A 15,248-nucleotide genomic window follows, 5' to 3' on the forward strand; every position below is an offset into this window, starting at 1 on the left:
ACCATTTGAAAAGCATGATAACTTTGCAGACACTTTTCTGCTTTGGTAAATTTTGGCTTCAACTCAATCCTAGGGGATCTGTTCATTCTATCCCAAAAAGAATTTTCCAGGCTTCAGCAATATCAATCCTCTTTAAAATGGAATATCTTGACTTCACCCACTAAAAATAATTGAAAATAAGTAATTCGTTTGAATGATTAAATTAGTTGGACTTTTTCTTTAAAGTCTTGAATATATATTAACCAATTTGTTGTTGGCGTCGTGATTTAAAAACTGAAATTCCTCACTGCCAAACACTAATTTATCACCGAGTAAAGTTTATAACGCGATGCTGAGAGTAAACGCCAATAAATCCGGCGTAGGCAAACAAATAATTTTGCCACTGCTCTTCTTTTCCCGCTGGACGCGTCGAGCAATTTATCGGCCGCTTCTTGTTAATTTCCCGCTTCGTTTTCGATTTGCTTTTCGCTGATAATTCTCTCGTCGGGCCAGCCGCGCGTCGCCGCTGACAAACAAATCGGCTGCTCCTAAATCTGGCGAGAAAAAATTCGCCTCTGCTCGCCGGGGCAAAAGGATGTTTGAGTGGCGTCTTGAAAGTTTAATTGCTCCTACAACATTTCCTCTCGCCAGCTTGCGTAATGAACATCACACGCACTTCTCTGCATCCGAAATTCTTAGGTCTTGCTTTAAAACTAAATAGGTGCGATATAAATATGCTTTTATTTTCATTATGCCTATATAAATTAGGGGTTTTATTCAAAAGACTCGTATTTTTTTGATAAATCGATAGAAATTTCAGAAAGATGTTTATTTTGCAAATTTAAATGGATTGATACAGGAAAACTATTGAAAATTATTTGTATTATTGGATGCAATAAGCAGGTGATCGATAAACAATTATTTTGCAAGAAAATAAAAGACTGAAAATTCAATTTTTTCAAAATTTATCCAAAATTTCTCCAAAATTTCCAGCACTTGACAGCATTTTCTTGGCAGATTTCGATTCCTCTCGTCGAGATCTGTCCAACAGCGTACAAAACATTTTTGTTGTGAAACAAAATAGGATTTCAAAAAGGAGACAGATCTCACCATTTGAAAAGCATGCTAAATTTGCAGCCGCTTTTCTCAAAAGGTCAATTTTGACTTCAACAGAATCCTAAGGGATGAATTCATACATTAAAACTAAGATTTTCCATTATTTTTCAGCAAAAACCCTCTTTAACTATGGCACGTGACAGCAACGAATTTAAGTATGAACAGAAGTTTGCTTTGTTTGCCTTTTTTTAAACATGAAATTTCAATTAAAATGCAGGGGAATAAGTAATTTATTGGAGCTGTTCTGTGCACAATCGATTTTTGGGGCCAAAATATCAGTAAAAGACGGTTTCTCTGCTGATTTTGATAATTATTCGGAGCTTTATTCAATAAATTAAAATTTAAGTTGTTTTTTTACACGAAAATGTTTCACTTTTAGTTAGTTAGTAAAATAAACAGTTGCATTATATCTTAAAACTTAAAATAATTCTTAATTTCAAAATTAGATCAATGTAAGAAATCCACAGGAATTTTCCTTCAATTATTTAAATTAATTTTCCCCATCCATTTTCTCATGGATGAGAATTGTTTCTTGTTTGACCATTAGCACACATCACAGATGGAAGGTTTTTTCAAAATCATTACAGTATTTTCTCGAGTATTTAATTAATTCCAACACTTTTAAGAACAATGCTCGTTCTAGAAAATATCGATTGGTTTTTAAAATATAAAATTTTCTGCTAGTTTAAGATGGTTTGAGATGCCTGAAAATATAGTTATATTTATATCTGTTTCTTTATTCATGCACATTACATAGATCAGATTAAATTTAAGTTACAGGAACAAAATGGCAAAAAAGTGGCAAGCAGGAACTGCATAACCGACCGAAACAATAAATTGTAATGACGCTGTCACGTGTCGTTAAATGACTTGAGAATTCACGATTCATGCTCTTTTTATTCCCATATGGTGATTGGAAGTGTATAAAATGAGGTATTCATTGCGTGGAACATTGGCATTTGACAAGTAAATTGTTTTATATCAGTTGAAATTGATGCATAGTGATTTTATCCATATTTAATCAAAAATTTAATTTCACACAGCAAAAATAATTATGCCCCGGTGTGCTCATACTAACATTTTTATTCCATGGCATGACGACGATTTTGTCAAAGTTAACAACGTCGCCACCGGCGCTGGTTGCTATTAAATGAATTCGTCGAGACCCTTAACCAGACGAGAATTTCTCTCTTCAGAGATTCCTTGCCTCTGTTTTTTTTCATTCAGTCAGGCCATTTTTTAACCGCAATTAAATATGTTTATAACACCTTCAAGTTTACAACAATTGTGGCAAATCTCCATGTTACTAATTGTCTGGCTGTTCGCACAATGCACTGCTGCGCCTGGTGACGAGTGCTTCGCAACCCGCCGAGCATGCACGCCGCACCGGTTGCCAAATGAGCCTCGACGCAGCAGTGTTGCACTGCAAACAAGAGAATGTTCATGCATAATGTGTGTCACGCCACGCGCGTACATTTTTGAGACGCACGTTGACGCTGGATATTGTGCTTAGCTGCGTGCGTGTATGTATGTACATTTTGTTCTTGACTTTGTAATGCACTCTGACGCGTGAGGTCTTTTTGTTATGAAACGCACATTACGCCGTCTTGCACCACTCTTCAAATTAAAATCGCGTGCCGGTGACTCCCTGAGCGAGTGTATTTCCATTACGAAAAAGGCTGCTTTTTTCATTTGGCTCGTTTTGGCGAATGGCTCATGAATGTTCAACGTGTAAATTCTTTTTTGGTGCTACAAAATGTTTCTAATTAGTTTTTTGTCGAGCCAAGAAGGTCAGGGACGGCCAAAGGTGACTCGAAATGCTTTCCAGCGGCTCTAGGGCTATATATCTGGCGTTTCAGAACTAGATATTGTAAAAAATACGGAGGAAATATATTAATTTTTATTGGTAAAATGAAAAATTCATTTTAAATTGATTTCAGTCCTGTACTAAAAGCGTAATTTTTAAGTGTTACTAATTGGTTGAAATTTAGTGGGCAAAATTTTAGACATAATGCCCTCTAGAAATCGAAGGAAAATTTAAAGAGTGCAGCAGAATTCACCAGTTGCGTAAACCCCTAGCGTTCGAGTCCTCAATTTAGTTTCTTTCGATTTCAATGAACTTTTGCGCTGAGATTTAAGACTAAATCCTGCTTCTGTGCATTCTGCTTCTATAATTCTTTCTTTTGGCGTGCTGAAAACCGTAATAAGTACAGCCATTCGCCGTAGTAACGTCAGAAAGTTTTTTTTTATTTCAAAAAATATTTTTACATGATTCTACGGCGATTGTCTTAACCAATTTTGGGTTTCAGCACGTCAAAAGAACGCACAGTGGCAGGATTGAGTCTGAAATCGCAGCGGAAGTGCCTTAAAATTAAATTTATTACGAAAGAATACGGTGGCGCCATCTGTTGGCGGCTTCGAACACTAAGATTTTACGCAACTGGTGAATTAACCTAAAATTTTATAATTAAAAACACTATATAGAGATCTTTTGAACGATTGAAAACTGTATAATACTGAATTTATACTAAAAATAAAAGAAAATTCGTCGTATGGTCCCTTTTCTTCGTATTCAATTCTTCTTAACTCTAAATTTTAGAAACAAACAACTCAAATTCTGTAGCAAATTTCATTTCATAAGCTCGTGTTCCATCAGACATTGGAATTTTGTGGAGGGTTCCATTAACAAAAAATTATTTCCCGAAGCAGTTTTATCCTTGCTTATGAAAAAAAAATATTTTCAAGCCAGCGAACGAATAAATAATATTTCATATACATGCTAACAGGCAATAATAATTGAATTTTTAAGCTCTCCCGAGAATGATTCGTAAAATGCGAAGCATTTGATTCACATTGCTCTCGCAGTCGTGGATTGGATAATTATTCCAGTGGCTGCAATTGCTAAAATAAAATAAAAACCGCTGTCAGCATGTAGCGTAATAATTTCGTTTGCTCATGGTACTGCTCTGGTTCACTACATTTGCGCATTAAATGGCGGGATTCGCCGAGCGTGCAGTCGCGCCCGATTAGTCCGCCGATTTGAAAAGAAAATTGATTTTCAGCTCGCCGCAGTTTTATTCCGATGAATTTTCCGCCAATCGGGGTGCGCCGCTCGAAGCACGAATTTGGTTGAGTGACGCTAAATGTCAGAATATATTTATAAATGTCAAGAGACTGCACGGCGCTCCCTCCTCGATAAATAAGGTTCGGCTTGGCATCTGACAATATGTGATATGCGCGTATATAGATTCCATTTCGTATAAGGCAGAGCGACGCAACCATAAACGATCTCAATTCCGTGAATTGAAGCTCAGTCAGCAAAGGAGTAGTCAAGAGGAACTTTTTAATGGCTAATTAATTTGATCATATTATTTGTTTCAATTTGTGGGGAGAGGTATTAAAATTTATTGAATTAAAGAGGATTGATATACTGCAAAATTCTGGAAAATCCTTGTTGCCAATGCCTTAGGATTCAGTTGAAGCCAAAATTGACCTAAGTAGAAAAGTGGCCGCAAAGTTAGCATGCTTTTCAAATGGTGAGGACTGTCTCCTTACTTGAAATCCAATTTTATTTCCCCACAAAGAGTTCCCTAAATGGTTTCACACGATGTTGGACAGATCTCGATGAGAGGAATCAAAATCTGCCAAGAAAATGTGATCCAGCGCTGGAAATTTTAGGGAAAATTTGAATTTTTACTGTTAACAATGTCCTTTTTTAAATTGTAGAACAAATTGATTATCGATCAATTTAAATCGTTAAATTGTTAAAAAAATCACGAAATTTAGAGATGAAAATTCTTAGTTATAGTTTCCACGCAGATTGACTAATTTTAGTAAAAATAAAGTAGTATGATGATATAAATGGACAAATTTAGAAAAATTGTTTGAGGAGATTAATGAGCTCATGTTCCCAAATTCTATGTAATAAAATAAAACTCCGATCCAGGAGAAACTGAATTTTACTGCACTTTGCCATTGAAATCCTTTTAGCAGGCACAGAATTTTTGTACATATTTATTGTCCCTTTTGAAATTGATTTCGTAATATCAGGGGCAGTTTTTCATTTGAAATTACTTTTCAGGTAAGTAAAGAAATTGATTTTTCTGGCTTAAGTTGAATTTTTTAAGTGGAATTTCTATCTAATTACAGGGAAATATAATTAAGTACTTTTGGTGAGGCCTTACCGAAAAGTAATGGCACAAGAGCGTGAGATATTAATTCTATTTCACAATTTTTCGATTTGTTAGTCTTCCATGCCTGACTTTTCACTCTTAAAATCAGTAGAAAAATGCGAGAAACCTCCATCTCTGGTCCATTGACTGACAGCATCACTGGACACGACACTATAACCAAACAACATGAAATATTTTGCATCTTTTACGAATCTTAAGGCGCTGGCCACCGTGGATTTGGCTAACAATAAGCTGCGGCAGCCACCGATAAAATATAGGAATGATGGTGATCTTAAAAAATGATATTACGTGGAAATTTAACGCTAACCGACCTATTTTTTCATACAATTTCTGACCAAAAGTGCCTCATAATCTAATTTTTCGAATTGAATATGAGCAAAGGAAATTAATTGCTTCCGGGGTGAAAAAAAATATGAAAATTGAATAGTGAGAAGATAAAAAGTAGTACTTTAGAGTCTTGAAAGTTATTTTATATTTTATTAAAAATTGCAGATTTTTGAAAGGGGGTTGTGTTTGGCCCAATTAAAATTCACCAGTTGATAGAAGCGTCAAAAACAGCTTATATTCAGAAAGCTGAAGAAATTTCCAGTGTTTTCCCTTATTTTTGCACTAAACTGGCTGTTAAAAAACCTTTAAAATCCTTTTTGAAAAATCAGAATACCCAAAATTAAGTTGGTTTATTCGAAAACCATATCAGGAAAATTATTTTATTCATTTTAATAGTTTCTATGATTTTCAGAGATCATAGCTTTTTAAAAAAAATATCAGCCTCTGCACTGAAATTCGGCAAAACCAGCAAGCCGTTGACTCAAAACTATGCAGCTGAGACCTCTAAAAATCTTATTTATTATGTCCGTACATATATGTAAAAAATGTTTTAATTGGATATTGCTGTTTTTTCTTTTTTTTTTTGCAAAACTATTGCTATCAAAACCTCTTGGTGATCTATAGCATGAAAAATTGCATCGTAAAAATAATCCGACTGATATTATTCACTATCCGCAAAGAGAAAATCAGTAGAGGCAACGAATTCGAGATCAGGTGCACGCGGCCGTGAGATGGAAATGGTGAAATTGCGCCGAAATCGGTGTGCGGATGTGCAGAGGCGGCGGCGTTTGTGTGTGAGCAGCGGCGGCCGGGTCCCGAAGGGCGCATCCTCCGTATCGGGGGTAGAGGCGAGTTGTGGGCGTGTGTCGTTTGGGGGAGCGGTGGACGCATGCGAGGGGTTGTTGGTCGGCTCGCCGGAATATCGATCGTCCAAAGGACGCTGAGCCGCCGTGAGCAGCACTTTGCCAGCGCTCGGGCCGGTCGGTCGCTGTCGAATCGGGCTCCGCACGGCCCCCAGACCCCCACGGTAGCAGCAGCAGCAGCGGCGGCGGCGGCCACCTTCAGGGTCCACTCGTAATATCAGGTAGGCGGAATTTTTGTTTGTTTTAATTTTTGCCAATTTATCTTTCACAGAAGAGGGGGATGTAATAATAATTTTCGCACGCCGCCACCGGAGGAGCGTTTGTTTTAGGGATGGGCGCAGTGCTTTTGTTGCGAAGTGCGAAAATTCGCTCTCGCAACGTGTGTGTGGACGGGAAAGGTGCGGGAAATTTTGCCGCCGGCATCGATTTCTTTCTTCTCCAGCTCGTTTTGTTCCTTCACCCCTGGTCTCGACCAAGTGTTACTGCAATCTAAATGGAATGTAAAACCGGCGGGTTTGTTGTTTTTCGAGCAGACTTCACTCTGGTGATTAGTGTCAGAATACGAAAACGAGACCCCGCTCAGATTTTTTTAAAATTCCGAAGTTTTTCTCTTGGCTCGAACGATGAGTCACAAAATTAAACCTGTTTAAAAGGGGAGTTAACAGTAATTAAAAATTGCCAATTTGATGAGAGGAAAAAATAGAATATACCGAATTTATTTAATTTCGAGCCCGATAATCGGGTTTATTTTTGCAGAAATTTTCCATGTAGACAAATTGAGCTGTGTGACTGTCTGAAATTTATTTTAGATTTATTAATTTTGGCGTTCTCTTTTGTTCCATCTTTTTTGTGCGGGTTTTTCCTCAAATCTCGCTCCTCGAGACGCACACACATACACATTTTGTTGCGCAAATCGATACTTTTACGACTTCTAGCACAAACCTTCAAAAGCCTTTTTGTTCTCTTCTTTTTCGAAATTGTCACACCACTGCTTCTCCCGCATAAAATATATCAAAGGCGCACCAGAGATCAGAGACGCGCACTGCACAAAAGCAGGTGATATGACGCGTGTGAGCCATCTGGATCTCTTCTCGTGTGCGTCTCTACAGTCGATATCCTTACCTGAAACCCCCTGAAAAAGGTCTAGGGATGTCGTAAACAATCTAAATGTATAGGGTAATTGGGCGTAAAATTCTAGAGGAGCGAATTTGCCTGGCATTTAGCCACACAGGGGTGCGTTTCAATCGATTTTGCAGCTTTACAAAAATTGCACCGCATTGTTTTACAGTTGTTTTGTGTGTAATGTCTCCGGGATTGCGTGCTGCAGCTCTTAAAAATTTTAACACCCTCGCACGCAAATTGCATGTTTGTAGCGCGCGCGTTTAGCAGGCGCGCGGCGCGGGTGAAAAATACACACACGTACTCGCACCCATGCAGTCGCCTTGCTTAATTGAGCTGTAAAAGTTTAATGACCGACGAGAAGGCTGATGCGGTGCATTTTTCCGCGTGACCGGCTGCACTGTGCGCCGTAACGAAAGAAATTGGCAATCACAACTCATATGACAAATCAAATTCCACACCGAGTGAGTTTAATAAACGAGGTTTTTCACTTGATTTCGGTTCTTTTTGTCACGATCTATCCAATTAAATAAATCAGATTTACAGTTACAAGATGCAGACATTTTAGCAGATTTATTTGGAAATTTAATCAGGGTTGCAAAAAATCCCTGCAGGCAATGTTTGCACCTCAGTTTTCAATAATTTTCTAATTATTAGCTCATGATCTCGACTCGAAAAGTTGTCACAGAAAAATATTTGGAGAAATTGAGGCAGAAAAATGGCAATTTAAAAGAAAAAACCTGCACAGTAGAGGAAATTTTGACCGCTCCGACCGCAAATTTTAGATTTTCACGGGAAAAATGGTGAAATTCATTTCTCCCGCAAGAAATTGGGAAAAATTGAGTGGTACAAATCAGTGGTAAATGCAACCCTTATTTTAATTAGTGTAATTTAACTGTATAAAGAGGAATTTAAAGGTCTCCGTTATAAGATGGTTTATTTTCAAGAAAAAAAACGAGTTTTTTAAAAACCAGGTGTGAAGCATAAAGCTCCGCGTCGGACTTGTTTGAAAGAAACACAAACTCTCTTCCAGTATGTATTTCTCTTTTTGTGTGATCCTTAACCGCTGCTCTTGTAAAAGCAGCCCACTCGAGGGAAAAAAACATTTTCCTATGTGGGTATAGGGGTACACTTCTCTCGAGCGGAAAAACTGCTTGCTGCCCGCTTAGCAAAACATCAATACACCGACTGAGAGACTGCATGAGAGAGAGAGCTGGAGCGCACACACACACAAAATCTGCTTGCCGTCCGGCCGTCTGCGAGAAAGAAAGTTTCGCTCCTCTGTCTGGGTTTCGGCGCGTCTGCCACACAGCAGAATCGATCTTATGACACTGCACTCTGTACCATACACAACAACTCCCTCCTCCTCCGCACCAAAGCGGGGAATTCTCTCGATGGTATATACCTGCTCTTCGCTTAACAGGGGTTAATTCAACATCCATGCCAGCGCCACTTGCTCGCTTGCTCACATCGATTCGGTATAACAAACAATAAATTCCTCCGGGGCACTTTTTACACTAGTCACGTTCATTCATTCAGAAAACTCACTCTCAAAAAGCAAATAATAACAATCATAAAAGGACGATATATGTATATCTTACCTCTCGGTTTTGTAGTTTTTTTCTAACAATAAGTAAATTGATAAGAATGTCATTTGTGTTTCATCAAATATTAAGAAAAGACGATCTAATAATTAAGACTGACACATTTGCAATAAATCCGCTCCAGGTGTAATTTAAAAAATTCAATTCAATTCACCAGTTGCATAAACCCTAAGTGTTCGAAGCCGCCAACAGATGGCACCACCGTAGACTTTCGATTTTAAGGCACTTCCGCTGCGATTTCAGACTCAATCTAGCTACTGTGCATTCTTCAATTAATTTGATATTTTTGACGTGTTGAAAACCAAAATCGGTTCAGCCAATCGCCGTAGAATCGTGAAAAACTATTTATTGAAATAAAAAAATATTTTCCAACGTTTCTACAGCGAATGGCTGAACCGATTTTGGTTTTCAGCACGTCAAAAAAAAGCAAATTAATTAAAAAAAGCAAAATAGCTAGATTGAGTCTAAAATCGCAGAGAAAATGCCTTAAAACCGCTTAAAACAAAATTTTTAAGAAAGTCTGTGGTTGGCGGCTTTAATAACTAAGGGTTTATGCAACTGGTCAATTCGTTTTTATTTTCTTTAGTTTTTAATATAGAGCTTTTATCAGAAGATAGGGTTTTTAACTTCCCCTGAGCACAAAATGTTTCGACTTAGAAAAAAATGTAGCTTCTGCGAGGTGCGAAGGGTTAGTTATATCTCTTAAAAGTCTTTGTTCAATCACCAGTTTTGCACCGGAGGCCAAGTTCACGCGACGCGCAGATATGGCGTCTGGTAGAGTATGGTGGGAAAGTTACAAAACGTAAAATAAAATTGGCTTGGAAATTTATCATGAAATTAAAATGAATAATTTTGTTGTTATTTCTTTAATAACAGTTGATTAGCCCGGTAATTGGCGAATGGACCGTTAGATGGCACATCAGGCAAATGGAAATGTAACAAAATACGCGGGAATGAAATTATTAGGTCGGCACGCCTCTTTTTTGACGCTTCTAATTGGCCGTTGGACTGTCTCCTGATTGGCCTCCATTTTTTCGACGCCATATTCGATTCTGACCGGCGGGAACCAACACAAATCGCAACCTGGACCCCGTTGCATTTTTGTTATTTTGTCTATTTTAAAATTCTAATCTTTTTGCAATGTTTTACAACATTTTTACCTCCTTGTTTCAATTCAGCGTTCAAATTGTTGCGCGGAGCTGGTTTGCTAGAACGAAAGGGCAGGTGCCAAGCTCACCTTTTCTCACCAGAAACCCGATACGCGGGGCCAAAAAGCTGAAAAACTAACTCCGGCGTGTGCGGTTTTGAATCACCCGAGAGCGTCGTGGCACCTAATACTCGCGCCTGCAAAACGAAAAAAGCACCATGCTCTCACACCTCGGCTTTCGCGATCGACTTCCTGGCACCTTGTCTGCCAGCCCACTTGTAATTGACACTCTAACTTTGGCGAAAACGCTTCATCCTCTCACATTGACAGCCCTTTTCGCCCTAATGAGCTTAAAACTTTACTCTTTCACCCCACAAATGAATTATTATTTTTTTATGCTTGAAGAATGCAGCCTATTGTGTAATAATATAGACGTCAAATAATAATAATATTTTGACAGCGAAATGATTGGTCCCTCATGCGTTGTATGCTCTCGAAATTCAATTACGATATTCTTTACGAGCTCGCCGACACCCCATAAATACCACCCGCACGCCAGCTGAGCGGGTAAAGGGTGCAGGAGCAGGCAAAAAAACCGGCTAGAAAACGGCCCATAAAAGACAAAAGCTATATCAATAAAAGCAACACAGCCACTAACGTCCCATAAAAGTTTAATTTCCTACTTTTGCGGCTGGTACATGACCACAACATTATCGTATGTATGTATGTATGAATTATTTTTATGTACAGAAGCAGAACAGCAATTTCATGCCTTGCCTATAATAGTGGCAATAAAATGCAATGATAAATAGATTCTCGTTAAAGATTGAAGTTGTTAATAAAATTAAAATAGGCAAAGGAAACTTTAATTCAAATAGTATTCCCAGGTAGCACGAAATGTCACCCAGACATCACTGTGATGTCATACCGAACATCACTATGATGTCTGTATGACATCAGAATATGTCACAGTGATATCATTTTTAGGTACAAATGTCCACTTTTCTCATGTCACTCTGATATCATTTTCTAACATCTATTTGACATCACCCTGATGTCAGGGTGATGTCTTCCTGAAATCACCCATATATCATATAGACAAATGGCCGCCGGTGGTGGCCGCCCTGCCCGTGGCCGCTCTGCCCGTGGCCGCTCTTCCCATGGCCGCCCTGCCCGTGGCCGCCCTGCCTGTGGCCACTGGTGGCCGCCTCCACCGTGGCCGCTGGTGGTGGCCGCCTCCACCGTGGCCGCTGGTGGTGGCCGCCTCCACCGCGGCCGCCTCCATCGTGGCCGCCGGTGGTGGCCGCCTTCATCGTGGCCGCCGGTGGTGGCCGCCTCCTCCGTGGCCGCCCTGCCTGCGGCCGCCTGTGGTGGCCACCTCCACCGTGGCCGCCCTGTTTGTAGTCGCCTTTCCCGCGGCCGCCGCTGGTGGCCGCCTTACCCACGACCGCTGGTGGTGGCCGCCTTGCTCACCGCCGTCTATGGTGATCGCCTTGCTCACGGCTGCCTGTGGTGGCCACTTTGCCATTGGCCACCTTTCCCGCGGCCGCCGCTGGTGGCCGCTTTGCCCATGACCGCTGGTGGTGGCCGCCTTGCCATTGACCGCCTATCCCGCGGCCACCGCTGGTGGCCATCTTGCCCACGGCCATCGGGGGTGGCCGCCTCTTTCATGGCCACCCTGCCTGCAGCCGCTGGTAGTGGTCGACTTTCCCGCGGCCACGACCGTAGTGGCCGCATGAAAGTCGACCACTACGGTCGTGGCCGCCTTGCCCACAGCTACGGGTAGTGGCCACCTTACTCGCGGCTGCCAGAAATCACTTCGCCCGATTACATCTCAAAAGATGCTTTTGAGGGTGATACGTGAGTAGTTCGGGATCGAATAAAATGTTCAATTTTTTTTATTCTCATAAATAGTAACTTTAATTTTAAATTATCAGGAATATTGAAATTTCAATCAAAAACAAATTTTTTTAGATAAAGGAAACTTTAAGCTTCCCAACATTTTAATAAAAAGTTAAAAAAATTTAAATTTGCTCTGCAAAATAAAGAAAAAAATATTTTCTAAATATTCTTATTATTTGAAAACATCTGTTGGCGTGCTCTGATTTAAATAATTTGATTACCGTACCCATAAGTTAGAATCAATCTCAAAAATCCCGGACATTCAAGCTTCTCGAGTGATGAGTGGTTGACAAGGGAGGCGGACAGCGTCAATTTCGATGACGGGCGGCTCATCACGTTGTCAGTCTTAGCCTTAAAATAAAAAAAAAACAATTTCATTCCTTCCTTTGAACATTGACAAAAGTTATACATTTTTTCTGCATTAAACTTCTTATTTAGTGAAAAAAGTATGAAATAATCGAAAAATTTCACTCACGGCTGCGTTGAAAATGTGTAATCGGGCAAGCGGAGGTGTCCATGCTGAGTTACAGGACACAGACAGGCTCCCTGGTCCTCGATCGTCCTTCTGAAGGTTGAAAAGGGTCCGGGAAGTGTGATTGACGTGTTGGTTGACGAGAAGTTGACACCATCAGTTTAGATCTCGGGCCGCTCATGACGATGCTAGTCTCAAAATTAACCTAAAATTAAATGCACGCACTATAAAAATTCCTCAACGTGAAGTTATTCTAAGAAAGCCCGATCAAAACTTGAAGTTTGACACCAAAAAGCGTGTTCAACTTTGCAAAACATATTCGCTTGAGCCGCCTAACGCCTAACTCACCTTTTGTGACGGCTTGGTGCAAAATCCAGGTGCTAAACGGCAAGGATGTCCTGTAGTCTGTTAGCTGCTGCAATTTCGGAACGCCACACGACCTAACCGTCACTTTTTAAAGCGCTAAAAATGTTCTATCCGTTGAAAACAAAACGTTCGCACAATCAAACATGGCCGCGCAACTTCTGGCTCTTGATCGCTCAGCTCGCTGTATCGTCGGTGCTGCCGATGCTGCCGCCTGGTGGCCGAGCGCTTGAATGTGGGAAACCGCGCGCGTCAAATTTTTCTAAGTCCACATCGCAAGTACTTAGCTTGCGAGTGGGCCAGAAAATTAAAATTTTCGAAAAATTGTTTCAGATGAGCGCGAATTATTCATTTTTAGAGCTTTTGAGGCCAGTTTTAATTTTGGACTGTCTGACATCATAGTGATGTCAGACAAACATCACAGTGATGTCACACAGATGTCAGAAAATGAGGTGGGCCAAAAAAATTAAAATTTTCAAAAAATTGTCTCGGATGTGCGCGAATTATACATTTTCTGAACTTTTAAGGCCATTTTCAATTTTCAAGTGTCTGACATCATAGTGATGTCAAACCAACATCACAGTGATGTCAGTCAGATGTCAGAAATTGATTTTCCAAAATTATTGATTTTTTGAAAAATTCTGACTGGACGTTCTTTTTAGAGCACAAAAGAGTCTCAAAACCTATTTGGAAATTATTTCTCACTTCTAATTTGGTTTTTATTGCAAATGTCATTTTCTGATATCACGAAAGTCAAATTATGACATCATAGTGATGTCTGAGTGACTTTGTGTGCTACCTGGGTTCATACTTCTGAATAAATTACCGTTTTGTTTTAACCTTGTGTAAGTAATAAAAAATGTCTGACTCGAATTTTTTAATTCTGTCCTTTGGAAATTCCTCTAAATTTAGAATTCTGCTTAAAAAAATATAGATTTGTATTTTTTTCCCATTAAACTAAAATTTCGACTCGGTTGGTTCGTAAAAATATTTTATTATGATAAATATAAATAAGCGCCCGTAAAAGGAGGGCTATCAATTATTCGTAAACATTATGTCACCATCCTGTGTTTAATAAAAAAATACAGGTCAACATTTATCCACACAAAATCAATTATTCCAGCAAATAAGACTGAATAAATTAGAATACAAATGGCCATTTAAAAGAAGAGCCAATCCAGCAGTCACAATCAGTGTGAAACAATCGCAGCCGCTTATACACTTAGTTTCCTTATTGAATTAAAAATCAGACGCCTGTAAATAACACACACACGAGCTCTATAATTCAGTTTTATGGACTCGCTCGTTTTATGATCTCTCCCAACTCGCAGCTCAATTCATAGCCAGGTCGGTTTGTATCAATCCACACGCGGCGGGCGCATTCGGAATTTGCTGCATGGAAATCGTCGTGCGCTTTATACGATCGTGGTCACGCGAACCTCTTTATCATTTTTCTCACGGGGCTGGAAATTAAAATTCCACTCTGGCCCGCTCGATAATGAGAGCGGGAGGGGGAGGCTGTGCGGCAACCCTTGCCTCCTGCACATGCACGACAGCCAGCCAGCCAGCAGTGCACAACACAGTATATACACAGGGGTGGCAGATGTCACCCCGATTAAAGAGGGGGTGGGTGCCGGCCGCAGCAGCAGCCAGCACGCGACACACACCAATTGTGTATGTGTGTGCGTATATATTTTGTAGTGTGTGCGCCCGCGTGCTCACTGCGCTCACGTAAGTGCACGTAACCGTATAGAGAGTGAGAGAGAGAGAGAGCATGCACAGTGACAAAAATATACATATTATGCCTCGCTCTCTGGACTGTAACTAATACGGAGTGCATGTATCATGATGAACTGTCGCCAACTGGATTTCGACAAATAAGCGACATGACTGCTAAAATCTGGTGGATTCATGAAAATTCATGCAGAGCTAAAACAAAGTTTCGTACTTGTAATAATTTCGAGCAAATAAAAACAATTTTGTAACGACTACTGCCATTTTTAAAAATTAATTTTACCTCTTTGGTTTTTTTAGGATGTTAATTTGAAGTTATTAATCCATTTTTACCGGTTCCCGCGCAGGGTTCGCCAATTTTGCAATGTGCAAAAATGCAACACTGTTTTTTTATGCAAAAAAGTCAGAAATTTTGGAAAATTACGATTA

At 39.8% G+C, this 15,248-nt stretch overlaps 1 protein-coding gene and 1 long non-coding RNA gene across 2 annotated transcripts in view; one reads left to right on the plus strand and one right to left on the minus strand.

The window, feature by feature from the left end:
• Positions 1-6,540: 6,540 nt before the first annotated feature.
• The window catches only part of LOC135947435 (frizzled-2-like), a 33,735-nt gene continuing 25,027 nt past the window's right edge, over positions 6,541-15,248 (plus strand). Inside the window, exon 1 of the mRNA XM_065496303.1 lies at positions 6,541-6,699. The gene's annotated coding sequence lies outside the window, so the exon portion shown is untranslated. The remainder of the gene's footprint in view (positions 6,700-15,248) is intronic.
• Positions 12,338-13,245, minus strand: LOC135947152 (uncharacterized). Its single transcript, XR_010575593.1, has 3 exons — positions 13,071-13,245; positions 12,726-12,927; positions 12,338-12,601 (listed from the first exon to the last, which is right to left on the minus strand). It is a non-coding gene; the product is annotated as an uncharacterized LOC135947152 (long non-coding RNA).

Source organism: Cloeon dipterum, chromosome X (assembly GCF_949628265.1).
Source record: "Cloeon dipterum chromosome X, ieCloDipt1.1, whole genome shotgun sequence".
Lineage (NCBI taxonomy): Eukaryota > Metazoa > Arthropoda > Insecta > Ephemeroptera > Baetidae > Cloeon > Cloeon dipterum.